The sequence below is a fragment of the Danio rerio genome, chromosome 15, assembly GCF_049306965.1.
Source record: "Danio rerio strain Tuebingen ecotype United States chromosome 15, GRCz12tu, whole genome shotgun sequence".
NCBI lineage: Eukaryota > Metazoa > Chordata > Actinopteri > Cypriniformes > Danionidae > Danio > Danio rerio.
Window position 1 is genome coordinate 36,755,235 of NC_133190.1, and position 26,843 is coordinate 36,782,077.

At 34.8% G+C, this 26,843-nt stretch overlaps 1 long non-coding RNA gene across 3 annotated transcripts in view; it reads left to right on the plus strand.

The window, feature by feature from the left end:
• Positions 1-24,273, plus strand: part of LOC141377870 (uncharacterized) — a 57,710-nt gene extending 33,437 nt beyond the window's left edge. The window contains exons 2-4 of one of the 3 annotated variants that reach the window (XR_012390964.1): positions 234-362; positions 16,135-17,913; positions 18,520-18,843. This is a non-coding gene — a long non-coding RNA (uncharacterized lncRNA). Of the gene's footprint in view, positions 1-233; positions 363-16,131; positions 17,914-18,519; positions 18,844-23,701 lie in introns of those variants that run through there. The other 2 variants (XR_012390965.1, XR_012390966.1) reach the window with 2 other exon arrangements.
• Positions 24,274-26,843: the final 2,570 nt, after the last annotated feature.

The following is a 26,843-nucleotide window of genomic DNA, read 5'->3' on the forward strand; positions in this document are numbered from 1 at the left end:
CACTTCCAGCTTCAGAGACGGCTTATCACCTTGTTATTCCTCATAAAGTGCTCTAACGTCTTCTTTATAATTAGCTATATTTGGTGCGAGTTGCAATAGTATAATTCCTGCTGTGACAGGAGGAAAAAAAACACAGCAAGTGCATTTAATTACAAGAAGCGGCTTGTTGAAAACTGGGGGGGTTTACGGCTGTGACATACACTTCTTCTCAGCTTCTCTTTTCTCACCCATAGGAGATGAAGACGGAGACCGAGCACCCCTGGGTGCCACAACACCTTCGTCACAGCAGCGGTGACTTCCTCTCAGAGAAGAAGCGCACTTGTTCACTCCCTTGATAGGGTATGATAAGGGAGAACGCCTCTGTGAGTGCATGCCACAAAAAAGCAAATATGTTGCCTATTAATAGGTTGTGGTCGGGTAGAACCTGGAGCAGAACCGTGAGGCACTGGGGGAAAGTGTGTGTGTGTGTGTGTGTGTGTGTGTGTGTGTGTGTGTGTGTGTGTGTGTGTGTGTGTGTGTGTGTGTGTGTGTGTGTGTGTGTGTGTGTGTGTGTGTGTGTGTGAGAGAGAGAGAAACCGCTGAGGGAGCAGATTTTTAGCACAGCGCTGGCACAGGACACACTCACATATGCGCACACTCGTTAGCATTCACATGCACTGACACACTGCAATCAGACTCTAACAGGCCTATCTGTTGTATGCGGTGGCCAAAAAGGGTTTGAACAGTTGTGGCACATTCTTAAAAATGCATGAATGACAATGCATTGCATGACAGAAATATCGAAAGTACAAGTACTTTAAGTGGCTTTCATAACTTGGATTCTTAGAGTATTGAAATTTTAAAAAGTTAGTTTTTTAGTTAATCATTGCATTTTAATTCCGGCTTTTTCATAACAGGCTTGTTTCATCACATCACATTGTTATTTAATTTTTTCCCCATTGGTTTTGGCATTGTAAAGGATCATTAATGAATAAAGCATGTTTTTCTTATAAGAGAAATGTTCTTACAAGCAATTAAATTATCAGAGAATTTTCAAATTCTTTTTGAATGAGGTATTTCAAAATATCTTAATAAACGACTGCTAAAAATACACATAAAATTCCAAACTGTGTATTAAAATAGCATATGTGCTTGATTGAGGTGCATTTTCTCCCATGTGATATTCTGCAATAACAGCACTCGTACAGCCTCTTCACCCTTGTATATTACTCTACCCACATAGTGACAGAAGATCGATAGACTCACTTGGCAAATATTGCCGCTGTTTCGGCATGATGTACTTTTGAGGCTTTTTAAGCGATAATGTAGTTGTTTGGATTGCAACTATGCAGTGTATTTTTAAGGATAGCTCCTATTTTAAATATTTATCATTTTGGAGATTCAGCCCTTCGGCGGCCGTTAGCCTGTCAATGAGCAGAGCAAAGAGGGTTGACGTTCCACCACAAGATGGCAACAGAGACCGCATAATACATCCTTGGGGAACGAAAAACTCGGATTCAAAATTACAGCTGATCAAATCTTTATAAAATTGGTGACACTTTAAGTCCATCTGTCTCTTTTTTATGTTGTAGTGCTGAATTTATACCATTGTAAATTGGTAGTGTTTGCTTTGCTTTGGCTTTTTCGGGGGTTTATTGTTGTGATCTCCCAATTGCAACATAGAAATACTGGGAAATCTTTGTAGACTGATGGCATTTCATGCCGTTCAGCCTTATAATCGTAAAACGTGAGCAAAATCACCTGCTATCTCATCACTTTAGGTATTACGCTACAAAATTATTCAAATATGAGCTCTAAAGTGACGATGGTGAAGTAGCAATGGCATGTGCTGTTCGGATCGCTAGTTGCAGATGTGAATAAATAGCGGAACAAAATAATTCCTCATACAAAAGGATTTGCAATATCACACTCGGAGCCGTGCAATTTGGCTGTACAGAGTCACAACTTGCACCTCCCATCAGTGCCGATATCGCACTGCTACTTGTGTGATACAGTTTCTGTTTAGTTTCTTAGTTTAGTTTTTAAATGTGTTGATTATATGCTTAATTGTTTTTTTTTACATTCACATTTTCTCCCTTTTTTTGTGTGCATCATTTGTATGACAACCAGCAGCTTTTTTTTAACCAATAATAATAAAATCTCAGTGCTACGAGGAAACCTTCTGGCACAAACATCACTCTCCCACCAAACAAAACAAGCAAAAAACATCAGTAGGGGATGCATCCATGAAAATTGTTCTAAAGTAAAATAATTATCTAGAATAAAAGCACTTATGTAGAAAATCGCTGTTAATCAGAGCATTAGTGTATACTTAGATATTTGCGTGGCCATATTGTCACAACAAAGTGCTGGCCAGTTCATTTCAGCCTGCTTCCATATGGCTGCCTGCCACTTGGAGAGCTTCACACACACGCACAAACACGCTTAATCAGCGATTTATCATTTCTCAACCATCTACTTCAACACAGACCAGCAGAATCACAGCGATAGCTTTTTTTGGGACCATACTTTTTCTTTTTTTAAACAGATCGTGATATATGAGCACATTTTACTACAGAGCCCTGGAGAAATATTGAGACACAACATGCTTCTCTGGTTCCATGCAAACTGCACAAGCTAATTATGATCTAATAACTGGCTGACTGTCCGGCATTATTACAGGAAGAGAAGGTTAAATTAATAGCTCATCATCTGCCCTAAGAATCAGTCATTTGTTTTTAACGATCGTAATTCTGCTATTAAATCTTCATTAGCTGTCAAGATCTTAAGGGAGGTCTGTCAATTTGCTGCCTCAATGAGAATTAAAGCAAGTATTGCTCAAGCTAGAGTCTGTTTTGCAAACGAGACTAACTTCGTTACCTGAAGCCACATCATAGAGAACGGCCTGAGACATCTCAATTCTCCAGTCTAGAGACAGTACGTACCTGGTCCCCTGAAATGTGTGCATTTTGGGAATTAAATGCTTTCAGGATGGAGTTTTATAGCTATTGGCTAAATAGAAGAAATGCAAAGTGTGGTTCTTTGAGTCCTCATAAATATTAGCATACAGAATTTGTGTTTAGAATATTAAAGTGGACTTTAATATTCTTAGCAAGCACTGTGAGACATATCTATTGGCCCTAAGCAGTGTTTCTGCTTTTGTATTTAAACAAACAATGCAACAATTCGACAACATTATGGGTAAATGGATCAAACTCAAGGTTAACTGTTGTTGCATGTTAGCCACATTAAAAGTTGGTTTGTGTCAAAGTAGCACAGACAAAGATTTTGAGATTTGTGACAATGCATTTTCACCTCTCAATGACCTCAGTAATATGGTTAATTATGGTATTAATGGCATTTATTAAATTCAATTCATCTTTATTTCTATAGAGCTTTTACAGTGTTTTTGTCAAAGCAGCTTAACATAGAAGTCGTTAGCATTTATTAATAGCATTTAAGTGTGGAAAAGTACTTGGTCCAGCTGTAGTAAGTTTATATTTTGAAAGTTAAATGTTTTCAAGGTGTAGATTTAAAGCTGATTGCTACATAAAAGGAATGCTAAGTGTTGTTGTAACTTTTAAAGCATATTAGACACATTGGCAAGCTAAAAGTTTGTGTCAAACTAGTTGACGCACAACTTTTAACATCCACAACAAAATATTTGCATCTTAGCTAGTAGCAATTGCAGTAATATGGTTAGCTACATCCAAATTTTAGCATTATTAACAACAACATTTGTGTTCAGGACAATGGCGCAGTAGGTAGTGCTGTCGCCTCACAGCAAGAAGGTCACTGGGTCGCTGGTTCGAACCCCGGCTCAGTTGGCATTTCTCTGTGGAGTTTGCATGTTCTCCCTGCCTTCGCGTGGATTTACTCCGGGTGCTCCGGTTTCCCCCACAGTCCAAAGACATGCGGTACAGGTGAATTGAGAAGGCTACATTGTCCGTAGTGTATGAGTCTGTGTGTGAATGTGTGTGTGGATGTTTCCCAGAGATGGGTTGCGGCTGGAAGGGCATCCGCTGTGTAAAAGCTTGCTGGATAAGTTGGCGGTTCATTCCGCTGTGGCGACCCCGGATTAATAAAGGGATAAAGCCGACAAGAAAATGAATGAATGAACATTTGTGTTTAACATATTCAGGTGGACTTTTATATGATTGGAGAGTGCTGCTAGACTTGTCTCTGGAGTGGAGGGACTTTGATGTCCATTTGTTAGCAAAAACCTAGAAGCAAGTTCCATTTAATCAGTCCCGCAAAGTCAATGGGTTTTTTGAATGGGAATTCGGTTAAATCGCTTAACGTTCAAAAGTACCACAAACTCAAGATACTCTTACATTTTATTCTATGAGATAAAACGCATCAGTTACAAACCACTCTTGATTTTTTAAAAATTGTTTGCGCTTCTTTTAAAAGACGGTTGCTATCAAGTTGCTAAATGGGACTACAGGCGGTGTCGGAGACATTATACGTCATCAAGCTGATCTGTCTGGAACGCATAGCCCGCTTTAAATGTACAGCTTGCTTCAGGCATTTGGATTTATCTGCTATTTGGTTAACTAATTTACAGTTTGAGTACTTTTCCAATTGGGCATTCATATTCTGTGTATATAAGGCTTTTACTTGTTGAGTCATCACGACAGTTTCATTTTTTGATTATTTATTTTAATAAAGCTATTTTAATCTAACATACATCTAATGATTTTCGTCTTATTTTTCTTCATCTGAACACTTTTAACTGTGTCATAAATGCGATATTTACACTATTCCTCAAAATCTTTTACACTCACCTTAATTTATAGCATATGTGACTGTATGGGCTGCTTTCCGCTGAACTTCGTGACAAAAAAAAAAGAATACTAAATGTTGTTCTTTATCAACGATAGGCAGGCTTTTAATAGATGTACCCTCATTTCTGTCATCTATGAAAAAGGATCTGGGATTTGTAATTGACTGCCATTGCTAGTTTTTTACTATATGCACGAGGGCGAGACACTTATTTAAATATGTCATGTGATAATAATATTAGGCACATTTATAAAACAGCAACTTCCAACAACTGTAATGCAATGCAAATTTATTTTCCACATGAATACTATCCAAAACTATCCAATAACGATGCATGTTTAATACCTGTAATAATACAAAAATAATATACTATTTTTATGTATTTGTTTATATAACGTGGATTATAATATGCTAAATAGAGAGAGTAAATCTTTGTCATGAACCATATTTCTAAAAAACGTAAATTCTAAAAATTCTAAAAAGCCTGAAACATTGTCTGTAGCAGGGTGGTGCTAACGTCACAGGCTAGCACCCTGAAGTCAGTGTAGTCTGTTTATAGCCTAATTGTTAGCTGTTTAGTTATTGTGTTTGCATTTAAGATCCAAAAATGTAAAAGTTATATTATTTTGTGAGGATTATCCAGTTGGACAAAATGTGTAAGTGTAACGAAATGTGTTTGAACACTGCAATCTTCAAAAAGTCTATGGGAAAATCTTATAGGGGTTTTAGCGAGGAAACCAGTTTTATGCTTGCAGCAGATTTGCCTACAAGGTGTAGTTGCGCCACTCTATTGTCCCAAAGCAGTGTTTCTGTTTTTGTATTAAAACATGCAATAGTAAATTCAACCACAACTTAGCATGTGGATCAAACACAAGGCTACCAATTGTTACCAATGTGACGTTGTAACTTTAGTTACTAGCCACATTGGCAAGCTTAAAGTCAGTTTAGCAAGTCAAAATAGCATATAGTGCATACACAACTTTTAACATCTACAACAAAATATATGCATATTCCCTCCCAGCAACTGCAATAATTCAAATTTTAGCATTATTAACAACAAAATTTTTATTTTACTTATTTAAGTGGACTTTTATATGATTGGAGAGCATTGTTAGACTTATCTATTGGCCCAAAGCAGTGTTTTCTGGTTAAGTATTAAAACATGGAATACTGAATTTGACAACATAATTAGCAAATGGATCAAACACAAGGTTACCTATTGTAGCATGTTAGCCACAATAGCAAGCTAAAAGGTCAAAATAGTAGATTTTGTTCAGTTTGTGTCAAAATAGTAACCTAGATACAACATTTTTAACATTTAACAAAAAATGAAAATGCATTTTCACCTCTCAGGAAGTGCAATATGGTTAGATAAATTTTATTGTTAGCATTAGCATTTACAGTAGTCTATTTCATAAACAGAAAGGAAACGTACCTGACCTGATTGTAATAAGTTTGCATTTGAGCAATTTAATGTTTTAAGGATGTCGTTTAATAGCTTCTGGCTACGTAGAAGAAATGCTAAGTGTGGTTGTGGCATCCTCATGAATATTAGCATACAACATTTGTGTTTATAATATTCAATTAAGATTATAATATTCACTTTAATATTCATAGAAAGTGCTGTAAGACATAGTAATTGCCCAAAGCAGTGTTTTCTGTTTTTTGACTAGTGGGCCATTGCCTAAAAAAGGGTTCAGGTCTATTCCAAAACAGCCCAAATGCTAATATTAAATACTGCTTCTGTTGTGCTAAGGTGCAGTCAGATTTACTGTTGTATAGTAAAAGAAAGCACAAATGCTGTATTATAATATTGGGATGCAACATTTGATAAGGTGCGTTTAGGTTTACTGCTGTATGAAAAATCTTTTTGAGGAAATTTATTTTAGTTTACATTGATTTTACTGTAAACTTATTGTTAAAATTGAATGGATGCCCTACAATCGCTCTAACATTTACAAAAACAACATGCTTATTTTTTTTCGTCTAATTTCGATAATATGATCTCATCATTGAAAAGTAATGTTGCAAGACATTATGGTTATCGATTTTATCTAAACCACCAGAGATTTTGTTTGTTTGGAAGGCTTCATTGCAGAATGCGCTTTTTATGTGTTGCCATGTCCACTTATTATAAGCAACATTTATTTGTGTTTTTGTACTTTAGTCAACCAATTTATGGAGTTGAAAAGCAGCCAGGTGCAGGTTGGAATGTGTTTTGTTAGCTGCATATGTATCTACCAACTATTTGGGTTTAAGTTTAATATGGGATTTTTACTATAGTGTTTCTTTCAACACAATCTGGCAACAGAGTCAAGATTAACATATAATTTCTATTATTTCTTGCACATTTCTTGTAAAATAAAAAGAGAAGTTACTTTTTTGCAGTTCTGACTGAATTTTTTGGAGCTTATTCAGTTGCTAAATGCACTTAAAGAGATAGTTACTATCTACTTTGTGTGTGTGTGTGTTTTTTTTTTTTTATTTAACCTGGTGGTTTTATTTGCAAAACGCTTAATTTCTTCTGTTAAACACGAAAGAAGCTTTTTTTTTTTTTTTTTTTTTTTTTTGTAAAATGTCAGAAACTAGTAGTTATTGTTTGAAATGACTTGGCTACTGGTTTTCAACGTTCTTCAAAATATCTTATTTTGTATCCAACAGAAGCGTATACAGATAAATGAGTGAAATGCAGACTGTAAAAAAAATATATGTTGCTCACTTAAATGCTTAAGTTGAAATTTAACTTTCGAAGCCATTTTAATTTCAATTAAGCTGTCTTAATTTTAAAAACCTTCTAAATTTATATTTTATTGTGATAAAAAAAAAAAAATATATATATATATATATATATATATATATATATATTTTTTTTTTTACTGTATATTTTTGAGCTAAAGATTTTTTGCGCGCTCTAAAAACCGTATTTGTTAAGCCTGCTTTTTTAATAACTCTTGGTTTATTCCAGTATAACTGGAATAACTAATATGTACTTGTATTAATATATAAATATAGTGTACTTGATAATGTATTGCAGAACACTTGAGGTGCTTTTGAGGTGGGATACAGGTTAGGGACTAGGTTTGGTGATCTGTATTAAATAATTCATATAAAAAGCTTTTTTTTTTGGTAATGGTAGCTTAAAGATGCCTCTCATATGGAGAATAAAGTCTCATGCATTGCTCAGATGTGTTTTTTTTTTCATAGACTTAAACAGAGTGTAAACATCTTGATGGTTCTTTGGGGTCACGTCTATCAAATCTGATTTTTATTTAGTATTTTCTATAGGTCATGTAATAGGCTGGGCTATACCATTGCTTAATTTTCTTCCTCTGAAAGCATCTGAGAGTTTCCTTGGCTGTGGTTTGGATCATTGTCTTGCTGAAATATTCACTTTAGTCCAACAGCTGCATTAGCAGGGTGATGGAGATGAAACCAAACCAGCTAATATTCATTTACAATGATGAAGGGCAGAGGTTTGCTGAATAACTGCTGAGCGATTTCAAGTGGCTGGGCTTTCAATGCCTTTCTTACCCTTACTTCCTTTATGTGTTCAGTACTTTTTCCTTGTGCCATTTAATTTTATTACACACAACCTCATTTGTAAACCAATTAAATTCAGTTTCTTTTCATATATGCATATCTTTGGTTGCTATCAACATCTGGTTAAAACTTCAAGTCAACTGCACCTTTAGAGATACGTTTTTTGAGATAAAATAGTGATGTGTTCAATATTTATTTTCCCCGCTGTATTAGTTAAAGCCACTTAATATAAAGTGGGACTGTTTTTTCCTCTCAGAAAAAAAGCATTGTAAGTGTAAAGTGTAGTGCAAACAGCATCTTGCACTTGAAATGTGTAGGATTTGGCTTGAGATCCAGAACCGAAGAAACCACAGGAGACACGACAGCTTTAAGGAAGTGTGGCAGATCTGTCTGTGCAGTGTTCTGTTTGTTGTGGGTTGAGTTTCGCAAACTGCTTCAAGCTAAAGATCGCTTGAGGACAAGAACACAAGGTGGTATATAGAGGGAGTCTCGGCTCAATGCACGTCATGCAGAAAACAAAACTGTGGCCTAATGCTGTGTTTATTGAAGGACAGCGTGACTGAGGAAGAATAGGCTGATAGATGTAAATCAGTCAAATGTTTTGTATAAGTGCGAGCTGTGCCCAGAGGTGACGTCTCAGGGGCTGAAAGAGAGTAATGTGAAAGGACAGTATCTGTGTGCCGGAGAGAAATATGTGCCCGGCGTCAGCCACCACAGTCACATCATTATGAGCTTAATGATACTCTTTGTTCCAGCAGATACGGCATTATACTGTAATTGAGTGTTTTCTGGGAAGTGCAGTATGGCCATTGCTGTATAGCAGATATGGCTTTATAATGTACAAGTCTGTTTTCCGGGAAGTGGTATTGTTTTGGCTGTCAACCTATGAGCCTGTTTACTGTTGTCTTTTTTTAACGTGTTTTAGATTGTGATGGGTTTTTGATGTTATTTTGGTCACCTCTTTTTTTGACAAAAATTTGTTTAAAAAATAGTGTTTTTTGCTATTTTATTTTACATACACCTCTCTTTATAAAATAAATTCACAAAATAAAATAAAAATAACAGGTAATGGTTTATCAATTTGGGGTAAACGACAAGGACAAAAATGTAATTATGTAGAAGCAACTTAAATAAATTAAAAAGTATTGTTTACTATAGAATATGATTTTGTAATTAAATTTATGAATATATTGATATATTTAAAAATAAGTTTTTTTCACTTAAAACTTAATTGAACCATAAAACAAAACAAAAAAAATTGTTGAATAAACCCTGTAGACATTTAAAAATAGTAATAAAAATGTACAAAAAAATACTAAATAAAATCAGAACAGATTATAAAAGTGAAATAAAATAAGTGACAATTAGATGATCATTATAGATAGATATAGGAAAATATAGATAAAGGAAAAGATAAACAGATAAAGGTTTAGCAATTTGGGGTAAACAGCAGGACAAAAATGTATGTAGAAGCAACCTGAATTAATTAAAGTATTATTTACAGTAAAATATAATTTTGTGATTCAATTTATGTGCAAATTGACATATTAAAAATGTTAGATAATAGTTTTGTTTAAAGATAATTGCATACCAAGCTGCAGGCTATTGGTCAAAGTTAGTTTGTATAAATAGCTAAAATAACTTAAATTAAACCATAAAACTAGAATAATTATTAAATTAATTGATTCATAAACTCTAAAAACAGTAATAAAAATGTACAACAAAATTACTAAATAAAATCTGAACAAATAGCACACAAGAAATCATAATTAGATAATAATAATAATAATAATAATAAATAAAAATAAAGGAAATAGATAAATACACCAATAGATAAAAAAGAAGAGAAAAAAAGACCCAGGTAACAAAAAAAAATCTTTATCTTTAACCTCTTTAAAAACTATACGACAAATATACACAAATCATTTCAGAAAGAGAAATTGAACATCTTCTGAAAATTGTCCAATTGTGTTAGACTTGTCTATTGGCCCAATGCAGTATTTTCTGTTTTTATTTTTTTACTAGTGGCCATTGCCTAAAAAAGGTTTCAGGTCTATTCCAAAACAGTCTAAATGCTAATAAAACTAATCAACTATAATTTAATTAAACTATAGAACTAAAACAATTTTAGTTCATTAATCGGCTCATAAACGCTATAGACATGAAAAAAAGTCATAAGAATGTACAAAAAATACTAAATAAAATCTGAACAGACAATAAAAATTAAATTAAATTGGTGTTAATAAGATCATAATTAAAGAAAAAAATAAAGGAATAGATAAAAAAAAAACAGAAAGGTTTATCAATTTAGGTGTAAACAACAGGACAAAAATGCATGTAGAAGCAGATTGAAAGAATTAAAGTATTATTTACAGTCGAATATAATTTTGTAATTAGATGTATGCATAAATTGATATATTAAAAATATAAGATTATTTTTTTAAGATATTTGCATACCAAGCTGCAGGCTATGTGCCAAAGTTGGTTTGTATAAACAACTAAAACTTAAACCATAAAACTAAAATAATTTTAGTTAATTAATTGGTTCATAAACTCTATTGACATTTAATAGAGTAATAAAAATGTACAACAAAATTACTTATAAAATCTGAACAGATAATGAAAATGAAATAAAATAGGTGAAAAAAAAACAAACAAAAAAAACAAAGGTTATATTAATTTGAGGTAAACAACAGTATTACAGGCCAATAAATAAATAAATAAATAAATAAATTAAACTTTAGTTGAAAATGCATGAAATGAAGTTGTGACAGAAATATTTCTAAACTTGTGCTTTTTCAAAAGGAAAAAAGAGACCCAGGTAACCAAATCTATTTATCCTTAACCTCTCTACAAAACTATACAACAAATATACACAGATCATTACAGAAAGAGAAATTGAACATCTTCTGAAAATTGTTTTCCTATCCACCCGGGGACGCAAAAAACAGTGAAAGTAAAAAATCTGAGATCTATCAGCGATTAGAAATGGTCTTTTCTCTCCCTCTGCTCTTGCTCTGTCTTCTTCCAACTCTCCGCTTTTCTTTTCCTAACCACCTGCCATATAAATAACCCGTTAAAAATGGACACCTCAAATTGAGCTCTGGCTAAAACAACCAAGTCATTTCACCTCCCGACAACAATTGATCAATTGTAATTACCGAGCTGCGGATTGGACCTGGAGCCCCGGGGGGAGCCAGCAGAGAAAGCAAACAGCAGTAACAGGTAGACTCCGTAGGACAGAGCAAGAGACGGAGGCTTTTAATTGCTTTGTGCAGTGCGTAATTGAAGGTTCAAGTGTGTTGCCATGAAGAGTGTGACTTCACTTGGCCTTGTCTAATTAATCCCGTCACACGATCCTTCTGCCTTCAATTTTCACTTTTGGCTTTCATTGCTAGGTGCGAATAAAGCTGGAAATATAGGATGGTAACTGTATGCTGCTTGCTGAGCCAGATGCACACAAATAAAAAAAAGCCATATGGAGGGAGCCCATTGTTTTGGATTTTGGATAAATGATTTTCAAATGTCGTGTGTGGAGCGAGCGGAAAATTGAAAGCATGATGTCGCGGTTGGCGTTGTTTACATATGTTGATAAGATGAAGATCGCAGGAAGGGTATGGCTGTTTCGCATCATGACAGATTTAATGTGTCTTGATGGTTTGCAGCAGTGCTTTGAAGAACAGCAACAAATCCTATCAGTGTCTTTTCTGTTGATATATACTAATAATAATAATAATAATAATAAAAATTTCTTACATATAAAAGGCTTTTTCTGGACACTCAAAGCGCTTTACAGATTTTTTGGGGGAATCTCCTCATCCACCACCAGTGTGTAGCATCCACCTGGATGATGCAATGGCAGCCATTTTGCGCCAGACCACACACCAGCTGATTGGTGGAGAGGAGACAGTGATGATGGCAATTATGATATGGGGATGGTTAGGAGGCCAATATGGTCAAAGGCCAGTAGGTAAGTTTGGCCCAGGTGCCGGGGTTAAACCCCTACACTTTTTCAAAGGACATCCTGTGATTTTTAATGACCAGAGAGTCAGGATCTCCTCGGTTATACTACTCAGTAAAAGTCGTCTTTCGAATGAGACGTCAGAGTCCCCATCAGTATACTGGGGCGTTAGGACCCACATTGACCACAGGTTGAGCGCTCTCCCTCTGCTGGTCTCACTAACACCACTTCCGGCAGCAACCTAGCTTTCCCCTGTGGTCTCGTATTGAGGTACTGACCGAGTTCAGCCCTGCTTAGCTTCCGTGGGCGACCATGTGAGAGTTGCAGAGAGCCGGCAAACTATTATAGTATAACAGTTGAGGGCAAAATTATTACTGCTCCTGTGAAAATCTTTATTATTTTTCAAGTATTTCTGAAGTGATATTTAATGGAGCGAGGAAAATGATCCATTATTACTGATAATATTTTTGTTGTTTTATTTCGGCTAGAATAAAAGCATTTTTTATTTTTTTTAAACCATTTTAAGGTATAATATAATTTATACAATAACAATATAATTATTCCCCTTAAGCAATATTTATTTCTGACTTTTTGTATACAAAACAAATCATTATTATACAACTTATACGACTTGCCTAATTATAACCCAACTAAGACTTTAAATTACACTTTAAGCTGAATACTTTATTGAAAAATATCTAATAAAATATGAAGTACTGTCATCATGGCAATGATAGAAGAAGTCAGTTAGTAGAATGAAAACTTTAATAATAAGAAATGTTGAAAATAAATCCTCTCTGTTAAACACAATAATATATAAAGGAATACATTTTTTTTTGTTCTTTTATAAAATTCTGACTTCAACCAAATATTTAAACTACACAAAGTTCAAAGGTTCGGGATTAGATTTTTAAAGGAAACAATCATTCATTTTAGCAAAATGCATTCAACTGAACAAACAAAAAGATGTTTATGATGTTAAGAAGCATTTTATTCCAAGTAAATCCTCTTCTTTTAAAACTTTTAATTCATTAAAGGGCACTTATGATGAAAATCATCCGTTGTAAGGTGTTTGGACAGGACTGTGTGGAGGTATATAGTGTGTTCACAGTCATATTGGGGTGACATAAAGACAAAGGGCCCTATCATACACTCGGCGCAATGTGGCGCAAGGCGCGGCGCAAAACTTGTTTGCTAGTTTCAGCTTGGCGAAAGAGTCGTTTTGAGACGTTGCGCCACGCTCTTTAAATAGCAAATGTATTTGCGCTCATATGTGTGCCCATAGGCGTTCTGGTCTAAAAAGGAAGGCGTTCTGAGGCGCACTGCTGGCGCGTTGCTATTTTGAGAAACTATAATAGATTTTTTATAAGACCAAAACAAACCCGGTCTAAACTCCAGCGCAGAGTTGCGCCTCGCTTACACACTGCTTAATAGCCTACACACAAGATGTAGAGCAATACGCAAATATCTTCACATATGAAAAAATTCAAATATTAAGGATAGGCCTATATATAGGATATAATAAGACTATAAATAGGATATAAATATAAAGGATTAAAATGTTACAAAACATATTATTTTTTTTAGCCTACATAAATATGAAAAACCACTGCTTTTATGTCTTCTTCATCTCGGGAGGCTTTTTCAGTTCATTCATAACAATTTGCTTTTGTATTATGTTATTATTATTAGCAGTATTATTTATTATATCCATATTTATATTTGTTTTATTAAAAACAAGCTTAGATTTGCCCACCTGCAGGTTTTAGACCATATGGGGCACAGCATGTGTATTAGGATATAACTCAGGTTTTTGAACACACTTCGTTATTGTTGTTCATTTATTCGTTTGCTGGAAATTAGAACTGAATTTAGAAATAGTTTTGAAACAAATATTTGCGCTTAAACGAAATATAATTATTTATAGGCTAATTGATGTCTGTGTGTAAAGGTTTCCCTATCCAAGAGCAAAAGTGAAAGTAGATAATTTATCTCTCATTTTTGGTAGATGCTCTGTTTTACTGTTTTCTGTTAAAAAAAAATACTGTTATCTGGTAACTGTTTGCTTGTGAAATGCTCAGTTTTTCCACTTCCACTTACTTTACATCCTGTAAATAGCAAATGCGCTTATGGTGTGATGCAGCTGGCTCTTAAAGGGAATGGGAGATGAGACTCTGGTTTACTCTCAAAACACACCTATAACTCATTAAAAAAATAAACTCAACCCTTGTAGATCATGCACCACGGCGCAATGCGGATTTTCCCGTCCTAAATTAGCAAAAATGCATTCTGACACGCCCTGAAAGCGTTTGCGCTTTGCGCATGGACCATCAAAATAGAGCCCAATAAGTCTCTTTAATTAAAATTTCCTGACGTTAAAAAAGGATCCAATTCCCTCCCGTTTTGAGGCAGACTGCAACGTGAGTGCGGTTTCCCCGCCCACCGTAATGGCAGCCGCGTATTAACATATTTTTGTAGTAATGCGTATTATCATCCAAAAGACAGGACATGCGCAAAGCAACTTGAATTAAAAGATCTGTTCGGCTCTCTGTGATCATCAATCATCATCAAATGTGATCAAGAGTGAGTTTTACAAGTTTAAGGCATTTTTAAATCAGTGCATGTTTGTAATGAATTACAGCAATTTTACCATCTTCATCACCACAGCCACGTGTCAGAACAATTAGCAAAAAAGAAGACGCTTCAATCCTGGTTTGTGGATGTTAAATCAGGTTTATTTTGTACATTAACAAAACGGATATCAGCAGTGAATATTAATATGTATCCTATCACATTTGCGTTCAAACACTGTGCAAAGTTAAACGCGCTTGCTGTGTGTGAACTTGCGTGGACTTTTTAACAACATTTTATGTGACTCATCGTTGCAACTCCACAACAAATACATCAATAATAATTGGGAAGGTTCTTATTGTGGTATTTCTCACAAACGTTACGTGAGATCTGCTTCCTTTATGTCTGTCACTGTGCTGTTTACCTGTAGCAGCCGAGGCGTAGCCTGAGGCCACAAAAACAGCTACATTGTGTTCAGCCCTAATATTCCTAATCCTAATATTCTGAAAGGTATTATAAATAATCTGATGGCTGTTTTGAGCTGAAACTTTACAGACACTTTCTGGAGACACAAAAGACTTGTATTAAATCTTGAAAAAGAGGTAAAACAGGCGCCCTTTAAAAATCCTGATAATTATACTCTCACATATTTTTGTACTTTTTTTTGGTACTTTTTTATGTCACTTTAATTAAATGAATTATTAATAAAATTATAAGATTACATTTTTATAATAATAAGAATAGTGTCATGTATTTTGCCATGATATACAGATATAAAAAGTGTTTTAAACACATATCTGCATATCATGGCAAAATATATTAAACTATTATTATTATTATAAAAATAGAAAAGATACAAAACGCAGAAAATATCTTTTTTATAAACTACCCATATCTTTCAAATTTATTGAATTAATAATGGAATTATGTTTAATATATATTAATAACCATTAATTGTGTGTGTGTGTTTGCGTGTGTGTAAATTAATTTAAATTTGTTTTAAAATAATTTACTTAAAGTTAATAGCAGTTAATAGTTTATAAATAGATGTTTAGGATCTTGCAAAACCCTTTGTAGTCCATAATAAGTTGCATTGATGCCACACATAGTGTCACTCTCAACAGTATATCACTCGTCCTTGTTTCTTATTAAATCTACAGATATTAGCGCCGCATGTTCCATGCTGTTCCAGAATCAAATGCTGTTTCCTCTTGAAATATTAAGCCTGATAAAGCACAAAGAGGCACAAGTGGGTCCCGAGCGCGCACTAAACAAACACCCTATGTTCTTCCCAGCAGGACTTCGCGACGAGCTCTTTGGCTGACTTTCTCTACAACACCAGCTTTTCTTCCAGCGCAGTGTTTACACAGTTACATATGTCTGGACTCACAGGAGCGCCGGAGGGTTGTTGCCCATCGCGGCCCGTGTTGCTTCGCTAAGACTCGAAGAGCAGTGCACGAAAAACAACACTCGCTTCCTTCTGTTCCCTTCACAGCACATCTGAAGTAGGCGAGCCACCCGCACTTCTCCTCACACCCCTCCCCGATACCCGCGTTGGACGGCAGCCACCAATCACGAGCCAACCGAGTTAACACAACTTCCGTTCAGCACAAGGAACCATCTGTTTTTAAGGCTGAAAAGAAATAAATAAATGTATGCAGCACCCTAACACACGGTCGCACACACACATACACACAGTGCATGAATGTAGATGTGCTTCACAAAGGTTTTTATTCATCTTTGACTATGAGGAATTTATTTTATTTTTTTTTTTTTGCAGGACTCATTGTGACCACAAAGTTTTTAGATTTTATTAAACTCCAAACAAGGCAATATATTGGGCTTACAATATAAGTGTGTCCCAAAAACAGTTTTGGCTTAAAGTTGTGAGTGTTATTTCTAAAAAAAAACCTTAACAACATCGAGATAAGAAGAATTGAAGAATGTTAAAAAACCTGTAACCATTGACTTCCATTGGAAAAAGAAATACTATTGAAGCCAATGGTTACACGTTTCCAGCGTTCTGTGCTCCACAAAAGAAACTTAGAGGTTTGGGTTAAGTGAAAAGAGAGTAAATGATGACGGAATTGCAATTTTTGGGGTTAAGCGTTCCTTTTAGTAATGCAAACGTTACAGGAGTGTTACTTTTAATGTTCGCTATGAAATGTTTTGCATACAAAAGAATACAATGTAGCAGTGCGTTAAAAGCTATATTTCTTATGACAATTAATGTAACAGTTCAAAACAGAAAACCAGATTACTTTGAATAAACATCTGAGAGTTTAGTTGCAAAAAACATATTAAAAAAACTCTGTTTGATATCTTCTTCTAAAATTTGCATTTTTTTTTTCCCAACTCCTGTGTGTAAGCTCTGTAATTTTACTTTTATAGTGACGAACTAGTTCTTTTCATTGGCTTTAAAGTAAAATAACTGAACATAAACATGTAAGGCTGAGAAAAATGCAAATTTTAGGAGAAAATTTCAGACGGGATTTAGAGTTTTTTGCATGTGAACTCTTCCATTGTTAATGTTAAGCCAAAGTATACTTTGTATACACATGCTAGAATGGAAAGTGATCAAGGCCAGAAGTCTTCAAAAACAACACTTGAAACACAGTTCGCAGCAGTTCTGAATGTGTTTCTTTAGTATGCACTTAATGCAAACAGTTTATTATTAGGTGGCTATTTGAATGTGTTTCTGTAGCAGGCAATAGACATAGTTTGTGTTAAGACGCCCGTTATTGAGAGTGTTTCTTTAGTATGGACTAGAAATGCACAGTTCGACTGTGTCCAGGCATCATTTTTGAACTTGTTCGTTAGTATGCACTAGCTGAACACAGTTTGACTGTTGATGCTCAATTTGAATGTTTCTTTAGTATGCACGAGATACACTCTTTTGTCTTTTGACGAGTTCTTCTGCTGTTTGTTCAAACTACTTATTTAAAATGAGTTGAAATAACACAATTCTTAAGTTTTTTTGGGGGGACAATTTAGTTGTTGTTTAATCCACTAACTTAATTGATTTGTGTTGGGACAACAAAGTATTTATATGGAAACCAGCATTTTTTACCGTGAATGTTTTGAGGCAGCAATTTTAATGTTTTTTATTTAGTGTGCACTAGAAATTGACAATTTAGTCTGTATAGGCAACGATTTTGAACATGTTACTTTAGTACTCACCAATTCAGCTTGCATTAAAAAGGCAATATTGAATGTTTTTTTTAAAGTAGACAATAGACAGTGTTAGGATGCTAAGTTTTATATTTATGTAGTATGTGCTAGAAATGTTGTCAAGGCAGCAATTTTAATGTATTTTAGTGTAGAAGCTCAGTTTGACTGAGTTGGCAATTTTGAATCTGTTTTTTTGGTACAGTATGCACTAGATATGCACAGTGTGTTGACGCTCATTTTGAACGTGTTACTTTAGTGCTCACTAATTATAAAGCTTGCATTACAATAGCAATATTGATTTTTTTAAATTTTTTTTTTTAGTATGCAATAGACAGTTGTGTTAAGATGCCAATTTCGAATGCTTCTTTAGTATCCACTAGATATGCAAAGTTTGACAGCGGCAGCTATTTTAAAGTGTTTCTTTAGTATACAGAGAAGCTCAGTTTGACTATGAGTTGGCAATTTTGAATGCATTTCTTTTGTATGCACGAGATACGCACAGTCTGTTGAAGCTTAATTTGAATGTTTCTTTAGTATTCATTGCACTACATATGCAAAAATGTTTAACACTGTTGAGGCGACAATTTTATTTTAGGTTGTTTTATAGTATACACTAAAGAAGCTCAGTTTGACTTTAAGGCAGCAATTTTGAATGTTTATGTACTAGATATGCACAGTTTGTCCCGTTGAGCCAGCAATTAAATTTTTCATTTCTTTCTTTTCTTTTCGTCTTAGTCCCTTTATTAAACCTTGGTCGCCACTGCGGAATCAACAGCCAACTCATACAGCAAGTTTTTACTCAGAGGATGCCCTTCCAGCCGCAACCCATCACTGGGAAACATCCACACACACATACACTACAGACAATTTAAATTACCCAGTACACTTATACCGCATGTCTTTGGACTGTGGGGGAAACCAGAGCACCAGGAGGAAACCCACGCAATCTCAAGGAGAACATGTAAACTCCACACAAAATCGCCAACTGACCGAGGCTCGAACCAGCGACCTTCTTGCACCATGCAGCCCAAGCCCGGTTACTCACTATAGCTAAGCAGGGCTGAGCCTGGATAGGAGACCACAAGGGAAAAATGTTGCTGTTGGAAGTGGTGTTAGTGAGGCCAGCAGGGGGCACACAACCTGCAGTCTGCGAGTCCTAATGCCCCAGTAAAAGTGAAGGGGACACTACACTGTCAGTGGGCGCTGTCTTTCGGATGAGACGTTAAACCGAGGTCCAGACTCTCTCTGTGGTCATTAAAAATCCCATGGAACTTCTCGTAAAGAGCAGGGGTGTAACCCCGGTGTCCAGGCCAAAAGTCCCTCAATTGGCCTAATCATCCCCATCCACTGAATTGGCTCCAATACTGTCCCTTCACTAATAGCTGGTGTGTGCTGAGCGCACTGGCACCATTGTCCTGGGGCTGCCGTCGCATCATCCAAGTGGACACGGCACACTGGTGATGGTGTGAAGAGACTCCCCTCATAATTGTGAAGCGCTTTGGGTGTATGGCCATACACAATAAATGCGCTATATAAATACACATTACATTACATTACATTACATATGCACATTTTGACTATTAAAGGGATAGTTCACCCCAAAATAATTTATTCTGCCTCTTGTTGTTTTAAATCTTTATTAGAGTAGGTTATGTGCGTAATAGATAAGAAGATTTCTTTTCAATAACTTGAAAATTTTCAATATATTTTTCTTTTGGATAGTTATGGTAGAGGTTGGGCCAGTAGAATAGATTGTTTTGTTTTATTTACTTCCATTGTTTGGACGCCGCCTGTGTCTAGTCTCTTCAACTCTCCCATCTATCTGTTGAAGCATCTTGTGTCCTATTCATTATCTGTAATTTTCAATATATTCTTTTAAATATTCATTGTTCTTTCTATATACATATTTTTGCACTTATTATTATCTCTACCTTTGTAAATTAACTCACTTTATTGCATTTAGTTGCATTTAGTTCGCTTGTTGATATTGTGTGTTTTCTTATGTGTTTCAACCAAAATTAATGTTACTCTCCTAACCCCTTGACTCACCATCTTTAAAATTGTAACAATAGGACAACTGTTGAACAGGAGAAGATATTTTAAATTCGAATTCCATATTAGGAAAACAACAAATACTATAAGTGTCAATGGCAGAATTCAAATGTTTGGGTGAACTTTTACGTTAAGATGCCTATGTGTATGTATTTTTCATTTATTTTGCACCAAATGCATACAGTTTGACCTCATTGAGGCAGCATTTTTTATTAAAGTTGATATAACATATGCATATGCGAGTACAGCTGATATTTGTATATCCCAATTTACTGCTGCATCTTATATGCAAATATAGTCACAGATACAGTTGCCTCTTTGGCTGTTGTACTTGTAACATATCAGTACTTCTGATTTGTCAATGTTTAAAGAGGTTTTTTTTTGGCCTAGATGGCTTTCCACAATCTCACAGTAATTCGTAACTTTGATTTAGTGGCTAATTCATTTGAACTTGAACAATCTTATTCGTACAATCTAGTATGATTTGCTCATCCCCCAATGACGGTTGGGTTTAGGGGCAGGGTTGGGTGCCACGCCTCCTTTTTAAAACCTTTCGTATGACTGAACTCGTACAAATTCATGCAGTTAACCACTTACGAAGTTAGCCACTAAATGAACAAAACGTAAAATAGTTATGTTTGCTAATGAGATCAGGCTGATTAAACAGGTCAAAAATTTGATTATCCCCAGTCTGATTTTCTACTGAGCATGTTGTGCAATGCATGCGCTTTTTACTTCACATGCATTTTAAAAAATTTTGAAAATCCACTACTTTGAAAAAAAGACGAAAAACAACAAACTGCTGAAGACAGCAAAAACAATTGACACCTGTGTTGACAAGTGCATAAAATAAGCATTACTTAAAACTTTCTATTTTTATTATTTCTAATGTGCTTGTGTTGAGCACTAGTGTTTCCTATCAGATGGAATATACTGTAAAGGCTGAAAGGCTGTATGTCCGCCTGTTAAATATCAAAATATCATTTGAGTTTTACTGGAAGACTGTTTGTTTTGAGAGCGTTCCCTCTTCGCAGACCGTTTTTTTATTTCAGTCAGAAACTGTGAATTTGTTGTTGTTTTTGTGTGTGTGTGGCGTAATTATTACATGTGGTGAGGACTGAATGTATGGTGCTTTTATTCCCACTGCCTCTATTTTGAGGTGTTTTCAAATTATGAAATCATTTTTTTTTTTTTTAAATGTACTTAAGGACAATGCTTCTGTTCTGCAGGATAACTGTTATAGCCTTAAAGGTGAGAACACATCCATTATCGTCCTTAAAGAGCTGAGGTATATTTTAATAAATGCATTATTTAGCAGTTTTGACACAGGGGCCATACGTTAACACCGCCATCCAATTTCAGTGTAAAAACTAAGCAAAGCAGAGCAAGAGACGTCATTATTCAGAGCGCCTATTTCTAGGTCTCTTTTTTAAAGGCTATTTCAGGAGGCGTTATAAATGTGTCTGCCTAAATTTACCTCACTTACATTAGTCTCGACTCCACCTCTACTAGTATGTTTTCCAGGCAGAGCGATGTGGAGGTGACATCGCTGCTGCTGTGTGGATCTTCATTTTTAACAGTAGATTACAAGAAAGATTTTCCCTCTCTTTTGCTCTTAGCAGTCACAATCATGAGCCACATGAAATGCAATCATTCATGGCTTTCTAAAGCTTCTGTGCAGTCTCTGTACTATATATGATGTACAGTATGTAAAAAAAAAAAGTATTTTCATGTGTAGACTAAAGTTTGGGGTCAAGATTTTTTTTCCCAAGGCTGCAAAAACATGCATTTTGTCAATTATTTTTTATTTATTATTTATTCGTTCATTTTCCTTCGGATTAGTCTTTGATTTATTAGAGGTCGCCCCAGTGGAATGAACCGCCAACTATTCCAGCATATGTTTTAGCAGATACCCTTCCAGCCCCAACCCGGTACTAGGAAACACCTATACACTCACACACTCATACACTACGGCCAATTCTGTCTTTGGACTGTGGGGGAAACCGGAGCACCCAGAAAAAACCCATGCAAACATGAGGAGAACATGCAAACTCCACACAGAAAAGCCAACTGGCTCAGCCAGCACTCGAATCGTTAAACTTCTTGCTGTGGGATGACAGTGCTAACCATTGAGCCACCATGCCATCTTATTTATTTTCTTTTATTATAATTATTTTGTCAAATATTATTTATTTATTATAATACTACATTAATACTACACTATAAAATATGGTGGGTTCCACACTATTAATTCATGTTGTCCCAACACAAGTAGATTAACTTAACTTCATCGTTTTTAAACATTTAAATGGATTAAACAAAAAACAATTAAGTTTTCCCCCCAAAAATCTTAAATTATGTTGTACTCATTTTAAATTAGTACTTTAAACATACCTTTGCTGGAAGTCTGTGTATTTATAAGAGTTTATTTAATAATATTCTATTTTAATATTCTTTTTTATAATATTGTATACATTTTTAATGATATTCCTGTATAATGTATTTTTATTTCTTTGTTTGTTGTTATTAATATAAGTTTTGTTTTTTTAATCTTTTTTTCTAGACAAAGACATTTTAAAGCAGGTTATCAAAATGAACTGTTTAGTTCTTATGAGAATACACTTCTTGTATTAGCATCGAAATATTTGATAAGATTATAAATGTATTTACTACTTCAAACAGACAGCATTTTAGGACTTCATATTGAACCGTTAGATTTTGTTATTATTATTATTTATTTATTTTAATAACTTAATTTATTTTAAAAAATCTGTATAAATTTTTATAATTGTAACAAATTTTTATAATTGTAACAAATTTTTCTCTTGTTGTTTCTGTTGATGGTGAAACATGTATTTTTATTAAAGTTATTATTCTTATTAAAATCATAAATAAGCTAAATGATCTAATAGACAAAGGACCATTGGAAATGTAGCATTTTATATTTCATTTATATATTTTTTTATTTAATTACACGCTTATTTTTCCTCTAAATTTTAGACAAAAATACTACTATTTTTAATTAAGATATTATCCATGTATAAAGTTAACCACTTATTTGGTCACGCTTTATAATAAGGTTTTATTAGTTAATGTATTAACTAACATGAAATAATTAAAAACAACACTTGTGGAGCATTTATAGTTCAACATTTACTAATGTATTAGTAATATCCAAATTCAAGTTTGTTAACATAAGTAACCACACTGAACTAACAATGAATAATGACTAACAATGAATAACTGTATTTTCTGTATACCTAAGCCTAACGGTAACTACATGGACAAATACTGTAATATATATATTTTATATATTAAAAATATATACAGTTTGGTGTTTATGTTTGTAAATGCATTAACTAACATTAACAAACTCATTGTTAAGTTATTTTAAGTATACGTTTTTGTTTTGAACTGTGAAAGGACGTTCTGTGCATGCAGTAGATGTCCACTAACACTTTTCTGATTAATTATAACAACGTCAAATATCTGCATTACCTGTCCCAAAGACAAAAAGCTTAATCTCAGTCAAAACAACCCACAAGAAACCCAGGGGAATCATATTTCTGGGCTTCTCTGCATTGATTCCTTCCTGCTTAACCCTTTCCTTTTGTCTCTGTCTGCTCTCTCTGTGTGTCTCAGTGTAGTGACAGATGGGTTGGCCAGGACAGTGTAATGTGGACCTGTCTGTGCCTGATGGGACGGCAGAGATCAAACGACATTGTGGAAGGTGAAGAGGCTCTCCGTTCGCCAGCTTCACTGTGTGATGCGTGGCAAAAGAGGCCAGTGGCAGAGGAGTCAAACTGCTTACTAACCCGTTTTGTATACAAAATGAGAACACCGAAAAGCTGGCAGAGTAGAAGTAAGTCCTAAAATACTGTCCGCTTCAACATCTGTCCACCTTTAGCATTATTAGACCACCCTGGGTTACTGTTAGGTGAGATAGGGGACGAATGCTATTATTATTTGATTTTGCTTTTACTTGCTAGATCGTAATTACTGCACCATAGAGTTAAGATTTATTTAAGACTACTGACTTAAAGTTGAATTAGGTCACGTTCAAACATTTAAAGGTCACGTGAAATTTAAAATATTTCCTTTTTAGGTGTTAGTTTCAGTCTGTTAGTTTTAAGGACATCTAGATGTTGTTGTGCTCCAAAACAGTGACAGAATTTACGTTTAGAAAAAATACAGTAAAACTGATATAAACATGCAGAGCTTGCAGTTTGTCACTTTCATCTAAATGGGTCAATGATTTTTTTTTACGTCACCTCATACTTTAGTTTCTCATCTAATCTTGACTAATCAAATGCTCTCTAGTATCTGACATGCCCAGCTACTTCAAAATGCCTTTCATTTGATGCGTATGAGCTCAACCACTCTTACTGGCAGAGCTGTGAAGAAAACTAAATACTATAGGTAATTTTTTTTTAAAGAGGAGAGGCTACTGTATGTCCCACCCTCTCTTCATCTTTCAGTTGAGATTACGCAAAACATCAAACAAAAAATGCACATTTCAAAGCACTTCTTGGAACTCTTAAAGTCCACATGAACCATGCTACCTTTTTTTTTTTTTTTTTTAAATATATATATTTTTATTTATTTATTTATTTTTTATTTACACAGTGACAGTTCCTGGAGAAGTGGAATTTTGAATGAGAAAATGGTGGACATGGCTTGTTTTTTCTGCTGCGAGCTAAATGGATGTAATAAAATAGAAATTTATTCATAAACATGTGAAAATGGGTTTGGGGAGAGTTATTAAGACCTAACAGACCTCACCATTTTGGTTTGTTGTCAAAACTAACAGTTGGAGGGGAATTGTTAAGTATGTTGGCCTTGCTCATTGCCTCAAAATCACATAATCTCAGAATTTAACTAAAAACAAACAGGAAGTGCATTATCAGATTTCAATTTTAGATTACAAGAACAAAAATTATTTTATCTATATTATTAATAACATGCACAAATTAATTGTTCACCATAAAACTGGCACACATAAAAATGTGAGTTAAGAAAATCTTATGTTTAGTTTTGATTTCATGTGGACTTTAAGTAAGGAATATTTGACTTTGAGCTGTTGAATTAGGAAATTATGCACACCCAGGGTGGGGATGCGATCACGCATTATTTTTGAATAATTCAACAGTTAATCCTAAAATAATTAAATCACCAAATTCAGTTATTACACTTACACTGTGGTTACCTAATGCAATCTCACGGCAATTCGTAACTTTTGTGATTAAGTAGCTAATTTGTATGATCTCATTTGTACAATTTAGTATGATATTCTTATCCTTCAATGAGGGGTTAAGGCTGATTTATACTTCTGCATCAAGCATGCGTGTGTGGTCCATCGCAGCCTTTGTGCGGTTGCATAGCCATCGTGTGGCTGACTCGCACCTCTCAAAAAATGCAACTACATGTTGCAAAGACGTGAGCGCAAGCTCTGTGATTGGTCAACTTGGTAGCGTTGACGAGTGCGGCAGTGGTGAGAGCCATGAGCCCAATGGAGTGATAGTTTACAAGTGCAGAGTCCCATGAAGGAGCTCCAGATGGAAACTTTTGTTTTATGCTTTCCTTATAATAAAATTTGTTGCAACTTCACTGGTTTCTGCCTCTGAATTAGCAAGTTTTAGCTACTTCTAGCGTTCAGAAAAAACAAAACACCCGCGAAGAAACTCAACATTAAATTAACATAAAATTTTCCTATCTTTATTTTCTTATCTTAGTATCTCATCAAAAGTCTATTGATTTACTTTTTTTTCCTTCTTCTTTTACTGTATTGGGCTGTGAAAAAGCTCAAATCTTTCAGCGTACTGATATGAAACTGTAATGTGGTCCAAGCCTGTAAAAGAATTACTTTCCTTAAAGACAGTTCACACAGAATGCGTTTCTTCCCTATGGTATTTCTATTACAATGGCCTACTTTTCTAATGTTTTTCTATGTAAACACACATTTGATTTCTGTCCGTGACTCATTATGCTCAGATCTCAAGTTTTTTTTTGTGTCTACGCACATTCCACATTTTCAGGACATTGTGTCCAGTTAAAAGAAATTTCATAGCTCCTCATCAATGTCAGTTCCACAGCAGTTGACCAATCAGAAGAATTTGGAGGTGGGGCAAGTGCTGTGAACTTCACTTTACAGTAACAAGTTGTTTTATTTGATGTTAAAAAGGCAGAGGAGGAGCTTTAAAACAAATATTGCTAAATGCTGTCTCATGTTTCTACATGCAAAGGTTTGGATCAATCTGTTTAAATGGTCCCTTACTTTTATCAGCCAATTAGAATCGAGCATCAAACAGTCCTGTAGTATAAATAAAAAATAATGTACCTTAAATTTTCAAGTCGAACTGAATTGACTTTGCAAGTAATTTTTACGTTAAACTGACTCACACTTTTAAAATGCTGGGTTCCACACTATTCCTTCACATTGTCCCAACACAAATAATTTAAGTTAAATGGTTTTACTATTTTAAGTGGATTTAACATAAAACAATTAAGGCTGTGCTCACACTATGTAGAGTTGCCTCGAACCGGGCCAAAGCACGCTTGTCCCCCCTCCCATCTCCCCTGACGGCCCGCACTCACATTACAATCGGGGATGGGCCTGCTTACGTCATCGATGATGCGCTGGTGGTCAGAAGTGCTCTCGCTCAGCACAGTGGGGATTTCTTCAGTTCAGGGCCGAAGTGGGACTCCTTTTCAGCCCTGGAGTTTCAAGTAGACCGGCCCACCTCAGTTCATGACTGACTATATTAAAATAAGGTCATTTCCAATT